This window comes from Lynx canadensis, chromosome C1 (assembly GCF_007474595.2).
Source record: "Lynx canadensis isolate LIC74 chromosome C1, mLynCan4.pri.v2, whole genome shotgun sequence".
Lineage (NCBI taxonomy): Eukaryota > Metazoa > Chordata > Mammalia > Carnivora > Felidae > Lynx > Lynx canadensis.
Genome location: NC_044310.1, coordinates 165,865,357 through 165,878,575, shown reverse-complemented (window position 1 = coordinate 165,878,575; position 13,219 = coordinate 165,865,357). Strand labels below are relative to the sequence as shown.

At 39.0% G+C, this 13,219-nt stretch overlaps 1 protein-coding gene across 10 annotated transcripts in view; it reads right to left on the bottom strand.

The window, feature by feature from the left end:
• The window catches only part of OSBPL6 (oxysterol binding protein like 6), a 118,370-nt gene extending 105,393 nt beyond the window's left edge, over positions 1 to 12,977 (bottom strand). For all 10 annotated transcript variants that reach the window (XM_030326167.2, XM_030326166.2, XM_030326168.2 and 7 more), the window contains exon 1: positions 12,788 to 12,977. The gene's annotated coding sequence lies outside the window, so the exon portion shown is untranslated. The remainder of the gene's footprint in view (positions 1 to 12,787) is intronic.
• Positions 12,978 to 13,219: the final 242 nt, after the last annotated feature.

Here is a 13,219-nt window from a genome sequence, read left to right as displayed (position 1 = left end):
CTGATACATGCTACAATGTGGATGTACCTCGAAGACATTATGCTGAGTAACCTAAGGACCAATATTGTATGATTCTACTTATACTAGGTACCTACAGTAGTCAAATTATATTAGGTACCTACAGAGTCAAATTTATAGAAGGGTGTTTGCCAGTGTCCATGAGGAGGGGAAAACGGAGTTTGGGTTCAATAAGTACAGAATTTCAGTTTGGAAGATGAAAAAGTTCTCGAGAAAGAAAGTAGTTGTCTGGGCTGGGGGCTGGGCAAAATGGATAAAGGGGAGCGAGTAGTACAGGCTTCCAGCTATGGAATAAATAGGTCACAGGGATGAAAGGTACAGCATGGGGACACTGGCTGACAGGTGCTGGCTACACTTGTGGTGAGCACAGCATAACACAGAGTTGCTAATCACTATGTTGCACATCTGAAACTAATTAATATTCTGTGTCAATTATACTTCAATTAAAAAGTGGTTGTCCGAATCCATTTGTGTTGTTATTAACAAAATACCATAAACTAAGTGGCTTAAAAACAACGATTTAGGTGCCTGGGTGGCGTCAGTTGATTTAGCATCTGACTTCAGCTCAGGTCATGACTCATGATCCTTGAGTTCAAGCCCTGCATCTGACTCTACACTGAGAGCTCAGAGCCTGGAGCCTGCTTCAGATTCTGTGTCTCCCTCTCTCTCTGCTCCTCCCCTGCTCACGCTCTGTCTCTCTCTGTCTCTCTCTCTCTCTCAAAAATAAATAAATGTTAAAGAAAAAATTGAACAACAAGCATCTATTTCTCACAGTTTTGGAGGCTGGGGAAGTCCAGGATCATGACACCAGAAGATCTGGCACCTGGTAAAAACCCACTTTCCTAGTTCATAAATGGTCATCTGCTTGTTTTGTCCTCACATAGCCGAAGGGGCGAAGGGATCTCTCTGGAGTCTCTTTTAATTCCACTCACAAGGACCCACCCATGACCTAATCACCTCCCCAAATACTATCACCTCAGGAATAAGGATTTCAACATATGAATTTTATTGCAACACAAACATTCAAACCATAGTGATGGTTACAGTACAATGTGAATGTACTTAGTGCCTCTGAAATAAGAATTTAAAAACTGTTAGAATGGTAAATTTTATGTATATTTTACAAAAATAAAAAAGTTCCTGTATTATCACCTGTAGTAACTTTTATAATATGCAGACATCACTTTGTGTTATTTTGTGCTCAGGTTTCATTTTCTTTACAAAATCTTTCTTAATCGATTAGAATTGCCACTGCAATCTGTATTACTTCTATATTTATGCATGCATATATTATTGAATACCACCGCACTGTTTATTTGTACCGATTCTGTATAATCTTCGTGGGTGGGGACTATGTCACTTTCATCGTTGCAGTCGGATATCAGGGACCACAAAAACCACTCAGATTGTTTGCTGGGCTTATCATTTCAGTTAAGACCTAAGCCCCCATTATATACATTAAATACAGTTGACTGTGCTCACAGGCTGCCTGAGATAACCCCCTCATGCCAGGTCTTGGATTTTATTATATTTGCCCAAAGAGAACCCAAAAATAATCCAAATGATTTGCAGAGTGGAGTTCCCTTTCTGTTCAATAGAGAGAAAGACTGTACAGAGTTCAACATTCCCAAGGGGAAACCTCTGGGTTTTCCTAAAAAAAGACCCACCAACCTGCTAATGGTACTCTAGGGGCCTGGGGCATTATCTGCTCTGTTCTCCCTGGTGCCGAGTCATACATTAGGAATAGGAAGAGAGGCAGTAGTGTAATTCTTTCAATACGGATGATGAATTAGCCTGGCTGCACAGAGTTACCGCACCTGCCACCTACCTAATTGACTAGCCATTATCTACCTAATCGCAAATATTTCATGATTAAGAGCCTTAAGCAGAATTTTAAAAAACTGTCATCCCTCCAGAATAGCAATGTTTATGTAGACCTTTACCCACATATCAGGGTGCCCATAATTCTATTTGCATCAGGTATTCAGCATGAGTGTTAGTTTCAATTATTGCTCATTCATTGCCACAGGAGAGAAGGAACAGCTGACAATAACTGAGGATTTGCTGCCAGGCCCCAGGCAGTTCAGCATCATGTACTCATTTAATTGGGGTGTGGTAATCTTCGCACACACCTGGTGGTGGGCTGGAGCGAGCTTGCACAGGCTCAGGAGCCCCCTGCCTGCCAGACCAGCCTCCAGGGATATCCTCTTGGGAACTTGAAATTGGCCATGATAGAAGTAAGCCATGCAAATCAGCATCCTCCACCTTTTTAGAGAGCTGATTTTTAAATGTTTGTCAGTACTCCACTGCATATATCCTGTGCTGTTTTTTCTTTCTATTTTTACACTTAAAAAAAAAAATTCATGGATTGCCTAGGTCTGAAACCAATCCCAACTCTGTTATTTCCTAGCTATCAAACATCAGGCAATTTACTTTATTTCTCTATGCCTCAATTTCCTCATCTATAAAATAGGGATAGGCACACCTGGTTGGCTCAGTTGATTAAGCGTCTGAATCTTGATTTCATCTCAGGTCATGATCTCATGGTACGTGAGACTGAGCCCTGCATCAGGCTCTGCACTGACAGCAAGGAGCCTGTTTGGAATTCTCTCTCTCCCTCACTCTCTGCCCCTTTCCCGCTCTCTCTCCTCTCTCTAAAAATAAATTGGGGTGCCTGAGTGGCTCAGTCGGTTGAGCGTCCGACTTTGGCTCAGGTCATGATCTTATGGCTCGTGAGTTTGAGCCCCACATCAGCTCAGAGCCTGGAGCTGGCTTCAGATTCTGTGTCTACCTCTCTCTCTGCCCCTCTCCTGTTCACACTCTATCTCTCTCTCTCTCTCTCAAAAATAAATGTTAAAAAAAAGTTTTTTAATAAATAAACTTAAAAACAGGGATAAAAATATCTATTTCATGAAGTTGTGAGAAGCAGATGCCATTATTTGTGTAAAATGGTTACTGTTATTATGCATCCTCTTCTGAGCCCCTCCTCCAAATAACTGTCAGGGAGCAGATTTGAGGACACACTGTACCCATGAGAACATCAACTTCCTCCATGAGCAGGTTCAGGACACCTGTCTCCAGAGTACTAATTTTGAGACTGGTTTGATCCATGACACTATTTTATTAAAAGCCCCTGTGAAAAAGGTTGCTAATTTTCCATCAAAAGGATCAAGAGTATTTGCGGAGGGGGCATAATTTAACAAAAATCCACAAAATAGAAACTGATGTACCAGTTCATGTATTTAAATGGATTTGGGGCATATCCTTATTAAAAATAAGCCCACACTTAAATATAAAAGAATGATCAAATAACACACTTAAGATTATTTTATTATCAAAAATAATTGAGACACTGATATGAAGTGAAATAGGGGTCCTAATAGTTTGACAAACTACATTTGAGGTCCAGATAGTGTCAAACTCATGGTACAACTAACAAAGAAATGGATGTCAGTCAAAAAGCTTGAGCTGGAGCCTTCCTTTTCCAGCAGATCACAAGATCTTGTGTCTCAGGACCTTGGTTTCTTTTATGCAGAGAAAATACTTGAGTTCCCAACTCACTTCACAGGATTTTACGAGAATCAAGAAAAGAAAGAAGTACTTTAAAATGCGCGCTCACACACACACACACACACACACACACCACACTGGGGCAAATCTGGCAGACTGAATATAGACAGAATCTGTTCCATCCCAAAATTCCACTGAAAACATCAGTAAAGAGATTTTCTTTTTTTAAAAAGTAAAACCCAAGAGCAGTGAGGCCAGGAGGCAATGGCAATAGAAGTTTGGGTCTGGAAAACAGAAAAAAGTAGTAAAATGATACCTGGTTCATTAGTGAATCCTGCCACAAAGATGATGAGTGGAAGTTTAAGAAATTCAAAGGAAGTTTTAATGTGTCACCTGATATTGAATTGAGATGAAAAAAGCTACTTTTCCCCAAATCCCAAGCTTAGGAAATACCAGTGCTGTCTACTACAGAGGTTTTGAAAGGTGATCCGGGACCAACATGCCACCTGGGAACTCATTTCAAATGCAAATTCTTGCGCCTGTCCATACTAGTGGGTCAAAACCTGTGAGCACTCTGTCCAGCACTCTGTTTCAACAAGCCTGACTCTGGACACAGGTGTAAAGGATCGCCAGCTGGGCCCTGTTCTTCGATGACCTAACACTAACCCTAGGGAATAATAATATAGTATTAGACACAGTCACTCCCAAGTAATAGATGTAAAGCCTCAAAAATAAGGAATTGTTAAAATTGTTCCTCAGCAATTCAAAAATATATATAACTAGAATTTCAACTGATAACTAAGGTGTTTAGCATTTAACATTTATAGAAATGGGCTTCATACTACAAAACTGTTACTAAAAACATTAGAAAGCTTATGAAAAAGTATTTTTACTACAAACACAGTATCTCCACCTATGAATAAAAAAGAAAATACAGCAGGGTGCCTGGGTGGCTCAGTCAGTTAAACGTCTGACTTTGGTTCAGGTCATGATCTCACAGTCTGTGGGTTCAAGTCCCACATTGGGCTCTCTGCTGTCAGCACAGAGCCCGCGTCAGATCCCTTGCCCCCTCTCTCTCTGCCCCTCTGCCACTCGCACTCGCTCTCTCTCAAAACTAAATAAAAACATTTTTAAAAATGAAATCAAATAAAGCAAAAAGCTCTATCATAACCCAACAGGACTCTATTGTCTACTAATCCCTGCAACTGCAACATTTTTTGGATCCCAGATTCTGAAATGGGCAGAGATAATCCAGTCACCATCTGACTCCATCGGAGGTCAGCAAACTTTTTATGTAAAGGGCCAAACAAAATATTTTAGGCTTTATGAGCCATACGGTCTTACCGCAGCTACTCAACACTGCCATTGTAGTGGAAAAGCAGCCATAGAAAATGAGCACATGAATAAGCATGGCTATGTTCTACTAAAACTTAATTTATAAAGCCAGGCTTGCAAGCCAGGTTTGCCCTGTGGGCTATAATTTGCTGATCCTTGAACTAGATTATTGAAGATGAGTAAGCATTCTTGGGACCAAATGCTGCAAAGTACTTTTAAAGATTGTAGATTCCCCAGCAGCTTCCCATGGCAGGGCTGTTAATCCACACTGCAGCTGGCAAGCATTCACAGAGGAGATTCTGAATTTAATGCTTCTTGCCAACTTCAGTTTTCTCTAGCTCCCCTAACATGTAAAAAAGAAGATACTTTATGTTTAGAAATACACAAACTGAAAAATATTAACAGGATAAAGGGTAAAGGGGATTGCTTTGATCAGGGTAAACTTTTTATTAAAAGCCCCACGTTAGGGGCGCCTGGGTGGCGCAGTCGGTTAAGCGTCCGACTTCAGCCAGGTCACGATCTCGCGGTCCGTGAGTTCGAGCCCCGCGTCGGGCTCTGGGCTGATGGCTCGGAGCCTGGAGCCTGTTTCCGATTCTGTGTCTCCCTCTCTCTCTGCCCCTCCCCCGTTCATGCTCTGTGTCTCTCTGTCCCAAAAAAAAATAAATAAACGTTGAAAAAAAAAATTTTAATAAAAGCCCCACGTGAAAAAGATTTGCTAATATCCAACTGAAACATAACACCCTACATAGTCCAAGACAATTTCAAGAAAATGCATGAATTATTTTAAAAAAGGAAAAATGTAAATTAACTTTATTGGTAAGTTTTGTTACATTTCTGAAATTTAAGAAGATAAAATTAAGGATCAAAAACCGGGGGGAAATTGGTCCAGTCCAAAAATGAGTGATGGGACAAGTACGAGACCATTTAAGTAATAAATTCTCAACACATGCCACTCTCTGCACAGGACCTTCCTGTGTAAACCTAGCTACCTCATCTCTGCAAATCGAAGCAACACTGTGTTTGATTTGCTACAAATTTTGGTATTTCCTCACCAGTTTTTTTCTTTTAAGTGTTTTATTTTGGACCAATTTAAGATTTGCAGAGAATTACAAATACACCACAGCAAGTTCCCATATATACTCTTCCCCCAAGGACTTCCTCCAGTTTTTACAAACTGACAAAACAAGAGATTTTAACCTTAAAGTACCGACCAAAAAAAACAAAAAAAACAAAACAAAAAAAAAAAAACAAGACATTTGGAAATAAATTCACATGCTGAATTTGTTAGGTATTGTTTAAATAAATTGTACAGTGCTTCTAAATTCAGTACTCCAAACATGAACATGCAGTCAGCAAATCATCTTTCAGTTCTCAGCTCCTGTTGCCTTGACATAGGCACCATCTCTGTCGCTCTCTAGCACAATGTTCTTTTCATTCCCTTCACAGCTCTTACCTCATTCAATAGTTACATTATTTGTTTATTGGCTTATTATCTTTTCCCAGAGACTTCACCAGTTATGATTCCTGCTCTCTTTGTTATCATTCCTGGGTCCAAAATAGTGACTGGTGCATATTGATAGATAGATACTCCAGAGACTTTGCTACATGGATGGATGAATGAATGACCAAATGCCTACACAAATGAGTGAACACTTCAGATACAGCAGGGTTGCTATAAGGCACAGGAGAAAAGACACACCATTGTTTCTGAAATCTCAAACCTTTAAAAGTCTACCACCAGCCATACACAGTGAAGTTTTGGGGAGTCGATGTGTTAGTCCATCATCTTTGTAATCATTTCTTACTGGGGCAAAGTTTAGAATTGTTACTCCAATACTTCCTTGTTCTCTGAAAGCCAAACCTTTCAAAATGATGTGTCTTGTGGGTTCATACACACAGTACTTCCTAGCATTACTCATCTGATGTAAAAAGCCAATAAACAAATAATTTTAAATCAACCTCACAGTTAGACTAATTACAGTATTAATCATTCTTCTGTATGTAAAAATATATTGGAAAGAACTCAAATGCCCTACGGAGGTGGTTTGAGAATAAGAGGTTTTGAGAAGACAGGTTAAAAGTTTTAAAACACAAAATAGGGAGTGATGTAGCTCTCCTTATTCCTCCCTTGTGCAGCCCTCGGCTCGGGGTCTAGGAATTACCTGGGTGTGCAAAAAAAAAAGGAAGGATAGATGGTTGGCAGAAAGGAAGGATGGACAGGAGGAAGGTGGGAGAGACTACCTACACCCATATTCTCTATGAATGCTTACATTTATCCCAGGGTCAAATATTACAAAATGTGTCCAAAAGTCAAAGCACTTGATCACTTGACCAACCAAGGGGGCGAAAAGGCATTCCAAAATATGCACCCATCAAATAACCATCTATCAAATAAAAAGAAGCAAGAAGACAAAAATCCTGGGGCACTTTCAGGCTCTCTGCTTCATTTAGAGTGTTTATCTTTCTTCTATCTCTGGACCTGCACTATGAGGAAGGGTAGACACTAATAAATGCATCCAATGCAGCACAAATCGATCTACCACCCAGAGAGAACAATAATCCCACTGTCGCTTCTGGAACATCTCCTGCTTATGATGTAATGAGTTGCAAATAACTCAAATTATCTGGTAAACTAAAGATTTAATAGACTGAATTTCACTGCCAAGAAACGTATCAACATTAATACTAAAAATGGAGTTGAAGGAAAGATTCATCTTCTAACCTCATGCATGAATTTTAAAAGACCAAAAATAATGACCAAAAAAAAAGGATAAATAAAACTCTACATATTTTCTCTGCATAAAAACAGAATAATAATTAGTAGTAGTAATGCTGACTGAGCTTATTCATTTGAACGTATTCTGTGTACTTAAAGAATAGAGCAAATAAGTTTGTAATCTTATTTTGGAACCAAGATCTTCAGTGTAAGAGAAAAGAGATACAAACATAAAATCAAACAATATTAAAATTCCATAAAGTTAGCTTGAAAAAGCCAGTATGAACTCATATGTATTATTTTTAAATGTATATAGTTTCTACCCTGCCCCCCAAAAAGCCTAGAATCACTGAGAACCCACAGGAATAAGCCCTCCTAAGACCTAGACTGCAGTTTCTATTTATTTTATTTTGTTTTAATGTTTATTTATTTTGAGAGAGAGAGAGACAGAGAGCATACAAGTGTGTGAGCAGAGGAGGGGGAAAGAGACAGAGGCTCCACACCATTAGCCTGGGAGCCTGACATGGGATTCGATCTCATGAACTGTGAGATCATGACCTGAACTGAAATCAAGAGTCGGATACTTAACCAACTGAGCCACCCTGGTGCCCCTAGACTCTAGTTTCTAAATTCCACTACCTACTGAAAAGAACCAGAGCTTCTTAGAATGGCTGATACTTAGACTGGGATATGAAATGTACAAGAGAAGTGTGGGGCATCCTGTTGTACCAAAAAGCAGGGTCAAAGAAATTAACAGGACAAAAGTGCTTCTGGGATGTTTTGTTATCTTGATCTGGTTGCTGATGATATGGAACTGGCCAGTCTGTGAAAATTCACTGTGATTCTCTTATGAGAGGCTCTCTTTTCTTTATGTATACACAGGAGCCAACTTGAAGGGGATCCCAGTGAACCAAGGTTGTACTTGAGCATCCAGAAAAAAAAAAAAAATCACCGCAACTAATTAAAACATAATATTTTTTAAATCCATGAATATATAATGATACTCCAAAAAAAAAGGAAACTCTTTAATACCCTTTGAAAAAACTACAGTACCAACTCTAAAACTGTCTATTAAAAAGGAAGTATTAAGCACTTACTCTGCTTTTTCCTGTATGACTGTATTTCAGGGTAAAATACTAGTTGATCCAAATACATGATGTCTACTTCTAATAGCTTCAGAATAAAAGGGAGATGGATAGACAAATCTGGGTGTGTGTATGGGAGTTTACTATACTATTCACTGTCTTTTGTGTAATTTGAAATTTTTCTCAATGAAAGGTATTTTTTTAAGTAGAGAAAAAAAACAGCAAAAGATGAAAAGATTCTTAACAAATCAAAATTTTCTTCTTCCCTACCATTTCATTTATGAAACCTCTGATATTAACAGTATACTTTTCTTCATTCCCAATTTTACTGGATATGTATTTAACATACAACTTATTTTTCAAAGTTGGTCTAAATTTTTCAGATTTAAGGGGGTGACCATTGTTCTAAAACTTCACCAAGCAGAATGAGAAAGACAACGTACAGGTGGAGGACTGGTCTAGGGCATGGCCTTTATCCCTGGACAAAGGTTCTTTCCTGATCCTTTGTTTCCATTCTTGTCATCTCATTGAGGTTCTTCTCACTCCTCTTCCAGTTGGCTACTGGCCTGCTCCCTTCGCCTTGGCCCCTTCAGCATTTTAGAATGAGATGCCTATTGAGCAGGAGAGACCTCCTTCAGAGAGACAGAAGAGGAGGGAAAGCCCAGGAGAGGAAGAAAGGGACAGGTAAAATGACATCCGCCTTACCAGTTCTCATTGGATAGTCTCTCCATTGCCACTACCTGAGGGAGGAGTCTCAAGACCCTCAAAACAGATAAAAGGGAACAAACATCAGCAAAAAGTGGAATACTTTCTCCTCTACCCATGTTCTCTTTGCTGACTGGTTAGTTGATTTATTGAGTTTACCTTTTTCACAACATTTCAACCTGTTTTTATGTCAATAATGACTTCTAAACACCCCCCACTCCATTTTTTTTTTTTTTTTTCAGTGCTGGTTGTCCTTTCCTCAGGGAATTAAGTGAAAGGGAATAGAGAGGTGATACCAGGAACTCCAAGAAAAAGAGGCAAAGGCGCTTTCTGAAAGCTTTCCTGAATATACATGCATACAAACTAATTTCTGTGACAAAAGAACAATATCAGATAAACACATTTCGTAAAGGAAATGAGATGCTGATCACTTGCATTTCCCTTTTTAAAAAAAAGTTTAATTTCCGTCTTATACAGACAACGCACAACTTGGCAAATATGTGTGGGAACAGATTTCCACTTACTTTATTTCCAGGAACTTAAACCTGACAGTCAAAGGGACTCATGTACATTTCATCTTTGCTTGTGGTCATGTATCAAGAGATCCTAAGCAATACTGACCTAAGAGATTCCATAAGACAGAGCAAAGCAATGCAGCCAGGCCACTAAACCACTCAAAATAAACATCCAAACCAGCTGGCCTTCTTTCCTGTTTGCTTCAACATTAAAAATCGGTAATCTGAGGCCTAAAATCTGCTTAAGTAACAGCACTACCTGTCTGAAGGTAATTGAGTTGTTGGGACAAGAACTGCTATTTTAGGATCAAAATCAGTTTCCTCCATCTGTAAACTCTGATCAAATAATTCATGTTTGAGTTTAGCTAATGCAGACAGAAAAGGACCCAATGATTTGAAATATCTTCATGGTTAAAGTTCTTTATTACCGTACGAAAGTTTGATTCAGTATCAAATTAACAGGAATACCCCTGTAAATAGTTCAGCTGCTAACAATATACAGTGATCAAAGATGGGGAAAGAGACACTTTGTGATGAACTACAACCAATGTGCTTGAGGGTACATCTGATTCTGATGGTGAGATTTCTCAATGTCAAAAGTCCTACACAAGAAGATGGCACAGCATTTTGCTCACTGAATCACTCTGGTGTCCACACTGAGTAGGGAGCTGGTCAATGGACTCTAATTCCTATGGGTGTCATTCAAAAAGAGACCAAATCAATGAATCAGTTTTGCCTCCCAGGGACCGAAACAGAAAGATTAGGTGATAGAACCCTTGGGTCATGAAATATCAGACTCTGAAATGACACCCTGAAGGTACAGAAAGAATGATTCAAACCCCATCACTATGCAAATGAGATTTCCAAATTAAGAACAACGCACCACTCCGGTTTTGGAAAAGTCTTCCCTCTTCACTGGCAAGTTTGGGAGATATCAGCTTAACCTCAGAAAACCACTATTTTTAAAACACACACATTGTATTGTATTGTATTGTATTGTATTGTATTGTATTGTATTGTATTGTATTGCATTGCATTGCATTGCATTGCATTGCATTGTATTGTATTTCTATTTTATTTTATTGAGAGAAAGAGAGAGAGAGCAGAAGTGGAGGACAGGGGCTAAGGGGGAGAGGGAGAAAGAAAGAGGGAGAGAATCTTAAGCAGGCTCCATGCTCAATGCATAACCAGACACAGGACTTGATCCCCATGAATCTGGGATCATGACCTAAACTGAAACCAAAACCAACTAAGCCAGGCACCCCGCAAAACACACACATTTTATATAAAGTAATAAAATGCCAAACAAGAATAAAGACTAACAGTGTGTTATGTGTAAAGTACATGACAGTGACTTCATGAAAGGAGAGAAGAAACTAATGCCTAACACAGGAATCTTGACAGCAAAAGCCTACAGATGCCAGGCAGGTAACATAAATCTGTAAGGCTGTTTGGGTTAAATATGTAAGGAATGGTAAAGATTAGCAAACTTCGGTCTTTGGAATAGTAACAAAACCAGATTTTTAATCTTTCAAGAGAAGCCAGGTATCTGATTTTTTCTATGAAGTTTCCAGACTGATCAATGTTGGCAATTCATTCAATTTTAAAAAAGAAAATGTTTACAGGTTAAGAAATTATAGTCTAAAATTTGACCTATGGGCTGGCAGTTTGCAAGCTCTGCACTAAAATGTAATTTTATTTTATTTTATTTTATTTTATTATTATTTTTTTTAATTTTAACATTTATTTATTTATTTATTTATTTATTTATTTATTTATTTATTTATTTTGAGAGAGAGAGAGAGAGAGAGCGAGCACAGCAGGGGAAAGGGGCAGAGGGAGAGAGAGAATCCCAAGCAGACTCAACGCTCAGTGCAGAGCCTGATTTGGAGCTTGGTTTTATGACCCTGAGGTCATGACCTGAGCCAAAATCAAGAGTTGGATGCTCAACCCACTGAGCCACCCAGGGACCCCTAAAATGTTATTTTAAATAATGCAGTAATAAGCAGAAAGCTTCTCACAGAACAATGATGACACTAAATTACTGAACCTTGGTTTCTGCTCTACCAAGAAGAACCAGTCCATACAAAGAAAGGGTCGGAGGGTATCAAAATAACTGTGGTGTTTCCCAAATTACAGATGTCTACATTATCACCACCACCACCCCTGTGTCCCAGGGCAAATAAGAGTTTGAGAAGAGGACACACAGCTTGTGAGAGCCTCCCAACAACTTTCATGGTACACCCTCCCACTCTGGGGGTCATAGACCTCAAGAAAGTAGAAAGCTTTGCATAACTGGGAGGAATGTGTCCAAATTGTGAAGGCCAAAGTCACTGAGCCTAACATATCAAATAGCATGTGTGAAGTGGCTCTGAAAATAATAACTGCAAATATCAAAGATGACAAGGAGCCCATAGTAAGCATTGCTGGTATCATAGTTCAGTCTCTTGGGGGGAAAAACCTACTTGTTTACTATGAAAGATTATAAAAAATGGATGCATTTTAAGAACGTGTGTATGCATGAATGTATTTGCATATACATATATAATGCAAGCAGGGTTGTCATTTCATTGTTTAAGCTGAAATCTGCAGCTTTATTATTTCAGAAGGGAAGGGGAGTGTCTTATTTCCACATGATGCCAGACTGCAGATAGAAAAAAGTTAACAAATACTTTAGCATGTTTTTCTACTTCCTATCCTTAAAAAAATTTTCAGTAGAACTTTTTATCAAGATGCCTACACATAACCAGGATTACTGTGTATTGCTTTTAGATCAGATATACACAAAAGAAGATATAAAGAAATAACTCCTGTCATTTGGTAATGTCTCACTAATCTTTTAATGTGATGACTGCCTAATCTAACCCCATTTTTGATCTTAAGCTTGTGTTCTCCTAACTCACCTTGTAACCAGGTGTCAAAGTCTTCCAGGTCAGCGTTAAGGTAAAAGCTGTCCAAAGTGTTTTATCCTCTGATGTCGGCAGCTTTTCCCCTGGGAACTCCGTCTGTCTATTGACCCCAGTGGGGTTATCTGGTCAATGACAGGAGAGGCTCCTTGATTTCTTTCTCTTGCTGTTTTGCAGCAACGGGCAGAACTGAAAGAGAGATTACACTCACATAGTACAACTCCACATAATCTGCATGAGTTTCTCAGGGGGCTGCCAATGACCAATCAGGAAATTCCTTCCAATTTATCTTTTGAGGTGAAAGTTCATTAAGGATGGTGTCTCAGATTTTTACCTCATTTGCTCAGTCTTACGTAACCTCAAAGATGTAGTCGCTGAACTCAGCCATCAGTAACATTCATAACTCCCACCTCACCCAGAGTCTGGAGC